This window comes from Centruroides sculpturatus, unplaced genomic scaffold (genome assembly GCF_000671375.1).
Source record: "Centruroides sculpturatus isolate CEXI.00-Female unplaced genomic scaffold, Cexi_2.0 scaffold929, whole genome shotgun sequence".
In the NCBI taxonomy this organism is placed as follows: Eukaryota; Metazoa; Arthropoda; class Arachnida; order Scorpiones; family Buthidae; genus Centruroides; species Centruroides sculpturatus.
The window spans coordinates 142,311-152,446 of record NW_019385117.1 but is presented as its reverse complement, the minus strand read 5'-3'; the positions used below and the strand labels follow the sequence as shown (position 1 = coordinate 152,446).

General features: G+C 32.0%; 1 long non-coding RNA gene across 2 annotated transcripts in view; it reads left to right on the top strand.

Annotated features, from left to right (window-relative positions):
* Window positions 1-1,024: 1,024 nt before the first annotated feature.
* The window catches only part of LOC111635011, a 15,219-nt gene continuing 6,107 nt past the window's right edge, over window positions 1,025-10,136 (top strand). Inside the window, exons 1-3 of one of the 2 annotated variants that reach the window (XR_002758324.1) lie at window positions 1,025-1,149; window positions 4,241-4,336; window positions 9,257-9,596. This is a non-coding gene — a long non-coding RNA (uncharacterized LOC111635011). Of the gene's footprint in view, window positions 1,150-1,219; window positions 1,247-4,240; window positions 4,337-9,256; window positions 9,597-10,136 lie in introns of those variants that run through there. The other variant, XR_002758325.1, reaches the window with a different exon arrangement.

The window sequence follows — 10,136 nt, the reverse complement described above, 5'->3', positions numbered from 1 at the left end:
AGTAGATATGTAAAATTCCAAACGATTACATAATAGCAAATTTTTAATGGGCAATTGCCCTCAAAATATTTACTATCTTTGGTCCAATTTTGAAATCCCGTTTTCTAAAAATTACAGTTTCACAGTTAGTCGGTTAAACCCAAAATATATAAAAATCCTTCAATATCATTATGACTAAATATTAATATAGGACTATTGCCAATGATGTCCACGAAGGTTAGTTACACTATTTATATTGTTTTAACATTTGCTGTATTAAATCGTTAATATTAATATTTATTATTTATAGTTTATTTAAACTAAGGATTTGCAATCCGACACATAAGGTTTGTTATTCTTTTTAAAATTGTTTAAAATCCTACGGGCATCAATAATGACTTTTATTCATTCTCAACACCTGATTTAATGGGACCGAATGGTGAGAACTGATAAAATGTTTCCAAGGGATAGGGCTGTCCATAAATGCCCTACACTGGAAGGGAGGGAGGGAATCCGGAGAAAAACCGCCAAGAAAATTCCTGAGGTTCCTAATGCATAGTCATATGAACACTAAGGGTACGGCCAATCTTGTGAGGAAGGAAGCGAGTGACTCGTCTATAATTAAAAAGTAAATTTTCGATTATACAATTTTATATTCGGCTGGTCACACTGATTTGTAGCGACAGTAAGTCGCTGAGCGTGTGCGAGACTCGCTTACAATTCAAACTGCTTGGATTTCAAAGTGATAAACTGAATCGTTTTTTTTTTAAGATGCTTTTGGTAGTTTTTTAAAGAATTTATAATTTCAGAGGTCCAAAAACAGAGGTAAAAATTCTTATTATTTTTCTGTCATAAAAGAGGCCCGCTCTTTTATGACAGAAAAATAATAAGAATTTTTAAAATAAAACTTTATTTAATGTTACAGTATTTAAACGAAAGTACACAGAAAAATATTAATTAATTAATTAATTTAAAAATATATCTAAGTGCATAAAAATTGTTCTGTTTAATGAAGTGAAAAATAATTTAAGTTTTTATTTGTTGAGTAAGAAGTGTGTTAATAATACTGTAATTATTAAATAAACTGATAATTTTTTGGTTAAAGCACGGATGAATCTGGCAACACTATATTTCCCTTACGTCTAAAGCACGTGTTGGATGCGTGAGTAGGTCTGTAGATTTCTCTATTTTAAGCTTATTTTTACTGTTAAAATTATTCCTTAAAGTTTCATTTTTTTAAAACTGTGTTCAATTGTACTTTTATTTGGTAATTACAATTCGATGCTCTATCACTTACTGGGTTCCTTTAAAATCGACACTTCTTTCCAAACTGTTCAATTTCTTATACGTTCCTTATAAGAAATTGAACAGTTTGGAATATACAGGTTTAGAGTATACGTGTGTAACGTTAGGATTTGATGTATTTTTTGAACGATATGATTTTCGAAAGTTGTTTTTCTAGCTTTTCGCCCACGTATATACTGTAATCGGTCGCCATTCTTGTTACGACCGAAACTGGCGGCTAATTATAGAACAGTTCCGTAGTCCGGATTTTACCACGAGATGCCGCTACTTCGTGACGTCACGAAGCTAAAGACTGTGCTATGGCTGCATAGGTGAAACAAGTGGTCTTTGTTCCTGATCTCTGGGATTTCGGTCATGGGTTCATGTTTGGCTTGGACGGGCTGGCCACGTGGAGTTTCCTGGGTTTTCTCCACGTCTGTAATGCTTGAATAGGGGCCTGTTTCCCTTAAAAAGGCCTCCCAGAAGGCATTCTTTCCCGCGCACGTGTGGCTGTTCAAGGCCGACTACTCGGACGCCTAGTGTTCATAACCTCGCTTTCTCGGAGTATAGAGCCTATATGTGCTGAACACTCCATATCAACCAATGAAAGAAAGAAAAGGTGAAACAACATATAGTCCATTGGGAGGGCATCCATCTGACTTGACTTAAAGACAGCTCTATTAATTCATTGGGGTTAAATTTCAGATGCGTATACTGTCATGGCGACACTTCCTGTTGCGACTAGCCTCACTCCCAACGCCGGCAGTTTGGAGTGAAGCATTGTCACGTGATGACCCTACCAGACTGGATCATCACATAATAGACTAGCTTAACTTATATTAATACTATAACAACAACAACAACAACAACAATCAAACTTTACTAAAAAATACTACGTGTGAAATACTAATGCGATCACAATAATACGTACAGATAAGTATAAATCTAAATTTTAAAATGTTTGCCCGGCTTCAAACTTTTCCATTTAAGAAACTTTCTATACATAAAGGCATATAAATAGGAATCACAAAGTTCCTCCATGTTATGAATTGGCAATTTTTTTTGTTCTTAAGAATCCCCACAACCTTTCAATACTTTGTGTATGTACAGTACACCATTAATCCGTTGTTTTTTATTGGTTCCTGCGCAAAGTTCATGTACCCATATCTCATATTGTGTGCATTTGATCATACTTTCTTTTACATCTTCTTGGCATAATTTACAGTACCAACTGATATTTTCATCTCCCTGTTTTTTTTTATTCTCCTTTTGTGATATTTTAGTAGTTTTGCTTTTCTTCGAACCAAGATTCTTTCATATGTTTTTCTTCTTGCAATTCCAAGAATACCACATAGTGGAGAAATTATTTCAAATGTCGCTCAAACTGTCTCTGTATTAGAAATGTTTACTTTCATACCTAAAGAACATTCCTTCACTTTCTCTTCTAGACATTGATCTCACTGTTTTTCCGAAGGGTGAGTTGTTGGTACCTCAGGAAGTTGTGGGGACTCAACTTCTTCAGTCTGTTCTTGCTCAGTAGTCTGATTGGATTGTGCCACACACGTTAAAGTATCTGTTTGTTCTTGCTGCCTTTCAGTTGCCAGATTCTGGGAGACTTCCGCCGTTTCACTTAGATTAGCATCTTCGTCAAGAACGACATATTCCTCATCCCCGATCTTAAAGCGATTGCGAGGCCACAATCCGCAAGATTCGAAGTCATGCATGCCTGTGTCCATACAAACGGCTCGAAGATATGCTTTATTAAGGAACCAGGATGGTTTGCATCCACGATGCGCAAGCAGCACTAAAATTCAGTTTTAGTGATTTAAAAAATGACCTATCTAGTCTATTCATTGATGTATATTCAGTCCTTGTAACTATCGTCTAAATGTCAATTACGGTACATTATATACACTACAAACTTCGTTAAATTATAAGGTCTCGTCATTATATTTTTTAATCGCTTCTTTCATATTTTCTTTACTTCAAGAATTATATTTTCTTTTTGACACGTTGTTCTAAAATTAAAGACGATTAAGTTTTAATTTGTTTTGAACTTTTGCGGTTATTTTTTAAATCAGAAACTTAGAAAAAAAATAAGTTTACGAATCGGTAATAGCTTATTGTGACATTCATCTAAAATGGTTTTCCTAAATCGTACCAGTACGTTTTAAGAACATGCCTCGAGTACGAAATAGGCGCAAGAGTCGAACAAACTTTACATTAGTCGCCAAAAAATTTGACAACAGATACGCATGTTTCATCACTTCAGATGAAATCACAAAAATACGCACTGTGTATTGTAAGTATTGTGTTTTCCAAGTAAGTACAGTGCACATTTCATACGAAATTTGAAGAAATTTCGTATGAAATGTGCAAAAATATTACAGAAAAAGTTGAAAAAAACTTTCCTTTTCAATATTTTTGTCGGGAGCAGAGTAACAGCGTGTTGTCTGTCAGATGGTAATATGACCGATTGTTATTTACTTCTTTTGCTACTAAAGACACTAATAGCTATTACGGGAGTCAAGATATAAGCGAAGTTACGAATTAGGTGCAAGTACAAATTAGGCAAGTTTCCCCTACAGCTTGTAGTTTCCCATCAAGAAAATTAGATATTACCTATTTGTTAGTAAAATGTACAATATATTGATTTTAATAACTGATAATGAAAAGATAACTGAAACACAGTTTCGGTCATCATTTCTTATGACTGGAAAAAATATTTTTTAGAAAATTTTAAAATTACATTATTAACTATTATATTAAAATTATATATAAAAATAATATAATTGCTATAAAATAGGTATTATATACTATTGTATTTAAAATGATGTGATTTTTAAACTTTCGTTCTCCTGAAAGTATATGAATGAGAATTTCATTTGCTGATTTCATTATAATAATAATAATAATAATTTAATGAATGAATCAATGACAAAAACAAATGTTTAAATTTTATTTTATGTTTCTATAGGTAATTGCAGATGAATTTCTGGTTTTAAATACTATTTTTGAATAAAAATGGAATTAAGCTTAATACGAGGAACCCTGAAAAATAACTGACATATGTGTGAGTATCTATATAATTTTGATGGCTTTAAATCTTTAACAAAATTTAGTCATAATTATGACTAAATTTCTCTCTTATCTGAATTTGTAAAATGCAGAACAAAGCATACTGAAGTCAGTTCCATTTAGTCTACATTTATATTGAGTTTGTTAAACATCATGGAACTGAAAATTTTCAATGTATTATTTACAGAAATATTAATTCTATAGTGGAATAAATGAATGATTATTTTGCTGAGTTGTATGGAAAAGATTTATTACTCCTAAGTAAGATTGATGCCTGAAAAGCTATTTAGAATGCTGGAATTATGATTTTTTATCATGTATTTTAATGGAGAAGTTAGAAAAAATCATGAATACTGAAGCATAGAGAGAGGAAAGTTTTAATGATAAACTTAAATAATTTATGAAGTTTAAGTTAATGTTTAATAATTTCTTTGGTATCAGTTGCTTGTTTATCACACTTGTACTTAGCTGTGCTAAGTACAAGTGTGATAAATCTATATTAAACCACACTTGTACTTAACTGTGCAAATGTGGTTTAATATAGGTTTGCATAAGTTGTTGGTGATACATTGTTTATTTTCTTTCAATTTTATACAAGAAATTCAGTTATTAAAATAAAAGAATGTTGTTAAAAGACCATTGGAAATTAAATCTCATTGAGTTTCATATATGTTTTTTAACTTGTACAGTAAAAATTGTAAAATAGCTATGTGCCATATATATATATATATATATATAAAGGAATAAGCATTGAAATATGTCACACAGCCCATCAGAGTTTTATCTGACACTTAATTTACATTCTGCCAATCATACAAGTCAACACAGCACTCCAGCAAACTGGAAGTGCTGCCATTATTTGTCTCTTGCTTTAAAGGTTTAATTGATGGTTTCAAGTATTTATATCTTATTTTGATTTAGAAGCTTATTGTAATCTGCATTTATTTTGACAACAGTTATGTACAGTGAAACCTTCATTAATGGACACTCCCAAATAGCACACACCTTTACTAAATGGACATTTTTACAATCCCCAGACCCTTCAAATAGGATATCTATTGTATTTACTTCTAAATATCAGATGCTGTCAACCTTAACCAATCTTATGAAAACACAATGTATCATCATCAATATTCTGAAACAATTAATTACATACAAAATATTTTAAGACAAAAACAAAAAATTGGTTTAAATACTCTCAGATGACAAATTTTAACCATAGCTATGGAATAAAGACTGGCTGAAAATAGTAATGGGGATGAGTGAAGCTTGTAAAAACCAAACAATACTCTTTAACTGTTAGAGAAGACTAATTTGGTTAAGTTGTCAATAAGTACTAAGTGTCATACATATTAATGTTATTAAACTTTCTGCTGTTGTTGAAATTAAGCTTATGGTACCAAGAAAACATAAACTCTTCTTGAGTTATTCATTCATTCAACAAGAACAGTAGTATAGTAGTAATGAAAAAGAAACCTAGAACGGTTATGACAACAGAGTTTATATGATGAAAATCCAAAGGTTGTAATACAAAGGATATTTGCTGGTCATTTTAAAGTGTGGGAAGATATTTGGCATTGTTGCATTTATGATCATAACAACTTTAGGGTGGCTCAGATCTAATTTTTAATAAATCATTTTTTGAAAAAGTAAAAATATTTGAAAAATTACACCTACTTGATAACTAAAAAAAGACAAATCACTATATCATTTTATAAGTGGCTTAGATCATAAATGATGTTATAAATGCAAGAATTCCTGAATACATTTCCATACCTTGAAGTGGCTAGCAAATTGCCTTTATAACTAACTATATTTGAACTCTCACTGCCTAAACTGACATTTGCACCCTTCTGCTTATAATAACAGTTTCATTTTTTTTTCATTACGTCTGCCCCTATTGTTTTTGATGAATTAATAATTAGTCTATGTATATATTTTGTTGTAATTTTTATGTTCCATTTAAAGTATCACATTTAATCTGTTTGCTGTTTAGAATTCAACTAAAACAAGATGTTTACATCTGAAAAGATGAATAATATAATGTATATATATTTTAATTATATACTTTACTTATACTTTTTGGTATATTTGCATTCAAAATGCAAATTTAATGCTTTCAAAATCCATTGTATTCTTCATTATGTGATGCTTGCATTAAAATACAGTATATCTACCAGCATGTACTGTACAGTACTTCCTAATAGCAGACACCTCTAAAAGCAGACAAATTTCTCAGTTCCAATAGTAATTTATAGTTGTTTGAGATAAATGATTACTGTTTGGACAATAATAATGGCAGTACATCTGATTATGTTATAGTGCAGTTTAATTTTACCTTCTAAAATTTACTTTTTTTAATTTTTTAAAGCAGTTTTTTTCATTTTTACATACTATAATTTTTTCTTAAAATTCATAGCCAATCAATTACATTAATTTTAAATTATTCTTCATTTTATAAACATAGGGCTATCCATAAATTACATAATGCAGATATGGATGAGTGTATATCAGATAATCATTATGATGCATTACAAGAGGATGGGCATGTTTTTGTAAAACATTACATAATGCTAATATCTCAGGCCTTGGGACAGAATGGTTCTTTCCTTTTTCCAGAGTTGCATAGTGAATAGTACTAAAATTGATGAACACAAATTGATGAATAGATGCCAAATTAGTACAATTAATACATACACACTGGTTTTAGGTGTTAATTTAGTTTTAAACTAACTGAAAGACAGTGTGTATTTATTAACTGAATAGTTAATAATTATATAATTACCTCTTTCTAACCTGTTACTGGTGTGTCTACTAACTCTTAACAAGCGCACCAAACGAATATACACTTCCTGGATATTAATATCAAGGTAGAAGAGTCGGTAATTCAAACGGCGGTATACCGTAAGTTAGGAACAAAAGGTATATACATACCAGTAGGGTCGTGTGACCCACCGCAATATAAAGTGGCACCATTTAAGGCTCTAATTAAGAGAGCACACACACACTCTTCTACCGAGCCAGCCCTACAATCAGAGCTAAGATGTATACAACGAATAGCCGATGAACACGGATATGGCAGACTCGTACGCAAGTTATGGCATGAGTATCAAAACACAACTCAAGACCTTCCGCTAAGAGAAGAACGACAAGATATGGATAAGATCATTCCGGTCAGTTATAATCTGTATATTAGAAGAATATATGGAGAAATAGCTAAAAAGAACCACATACGTATAGCATACAGAAGGTGCGCTTCGATCTTCAACATCCTAACCAACGGAAAAGATCAACCGGACAAGGATAAGCTGTCAGGGGTCTACAGCATACCGATTATAGATCGCAGATGTGATAAAAACCTTCTGTATGTGGGCTCCACCAAGCGATCCTTAGAGGTTAGACTCAAAGAACACGCTGCGGATATTCAGAAACAAAGGAACACGACGGCCCTAGCAGTATATGCTTCCGATCCAGATATAGACCCCGAATTTAAGAAAGCAAGAATTATCCGCACCGCACGGCACGTACACCATATCAGATGGCTAGAGGCGGCCAGCATATACTTAGCTAACCTTAAGGATAATCAATGCATCAATTATAAAGAAGAGATTACGTTATCAACAGCGTGGCTAGCGTTTATGAATAGTAATTTATGATAGCCTGTTTGGAGTCGACTGCGCATGACATACAACGACAGAAACGGGAAACGTGCATTTCGAACTTACATATTTCGAATTTAAAGTTTTTACGAGCTGCATTTTCCATCAGAGATTCGAAAAAACGTGAAGAAGAACCATTTAAGGGTTCGAAAACGTTAGTTTTGGTTCGTTTTGGATCGTTAAGAGTTAGTAGACACACCGGTAACAGGTTAGAAAGAGGTAATTATATTACTATTTTCCGGTGTTGTGGTAAAGATGAGTAGTTAATAATTAACTGTTTATGTCACTGATGTGTATGTAATTAATAAAATAGTGTAATGTTTGACACCTTGTGCTGTGTATCATTCCTTAGTACAATTAACAGGGTCAATCCAGGAGTTGAGTATGTGTGACATGTTAAGGAGTACAGTAGAGCCTCGATTATCCGACTCCCGACTAACTGACTGTCCTAGCCGGCAAATTTCAAATGTCCGCTAGTGATGTGGTGCTACATTATTTGGCTATGTCTTGGCTACTTTAATATTATTTTTACGTGTTTTAGCTGGCAACACTTGTTCGACCATGAAAGGGAGCCAGTATTTAAATGAGGCTTAATTTTCTAATTTTTAACGATACAATAGCGACGATTATTATTTTAAAAAATTTTTGTTAGGCTTAACATTGATGAAAATTCAACGCGAAGTAGGTTAATAGCAATATACTAATATACTAATTACATGGGATATAATAATATACTACACTAATAATGGATTTTTTCATACTTTTCGGTTATCCGACCAACCTCAGTCCCCAATTGAGTCGGATAATCGAGACTCTACTGTATTACAGGAAGGTAGGTTGGTAATTGATAGTATAAAAATAGCATTACATAATTTATGGATGATTCCATATACAGATTCCTAAAAATACTTGTAATTATTTAACTAACAAAAACAAATATAACTCACATTGAAACATAAAAGATTTTTAATACAGATATATCATGTATATGTCAGTGATAAGATTGCACACTGTGCACCTGCTATTTATAAATCATATTTTCTAATTGATTTTAATGGAACTTTGAGAAAATTGTTTATTAAATATATTTGTGTACATATATAATGAATATGATGTGAATTTTAGACTTTCGTTCTCCTGAAAGTAAATGAATGAATAATTGATTTGACTGATTCATTTATATATTTATTCTATTTAAATTTATAATGAATATTATAAATAAATTTTAAAAATTAATTTATTTTATTTTCATTTAGGTATTTATTGAAGCATTATAGTATCTGCTGTAAATGGAAATAGTGATTTGGGAAGCTTTGATCACAAAAATTAATTTTTGAAGGGAAGATTAAAAAGCGATGCTGGAAATTTTGAAATAGTCGTGTTACCTTTAAACATCACCATTGCTAGAGATCTCCAAAAAGAGGTAGACACCACTAATGAAATCACAAAATCGCACAAACATGAGACTGAAAAAGCTTTTGTGGGCAATGGAATACCCAAGTTTTCATTTTCTTGGATAGAGTCAAACAACCATCTCAGAATACAAAAGGGATAGACTTGGAGTCGGGGAGAGGACAGAGACTTTCATCCAATCGTGTATGTTTTTACATAATTGTGTATTTTTTTTGATTCTGATGAAACCGTGTTGTTGTTATTAAGCTGTTTCTTTGCAGACACACTAAGGTGACATATATCAACACTTGGCAACTTATTGACTATTTATTCAGTTGGGACGCCTTTTACATTACGCGTTTCGGGCATTGGCCCCTCTTCAGCCAACTAGACATAAAAAATAAAACATAAGAAAATTTGTACAAAAATACGTGAGTAGATAAACTGTTTTTTTAAAAAAATTTTTTTAAAAACATACCGTAAAACACAAACCACTATTGTACAGATGTCGAACAGGATGGACAATTTCATATTTCATATACAACTTGGATAACAAACAAGGTCGACGATAATCATTGGAGAACAAACAGGGTCGTAGATAGCAGCTTGACTCCTGGGCTTTTAAATATGGCTTTCTTATAATTTACACAAAATTCAAATAAATAGATTGACAATTACAACATATCTTAACAATATTTGTTTTTACCTGTGGTTGATATTCGCATATTACACCGAAATTCATTC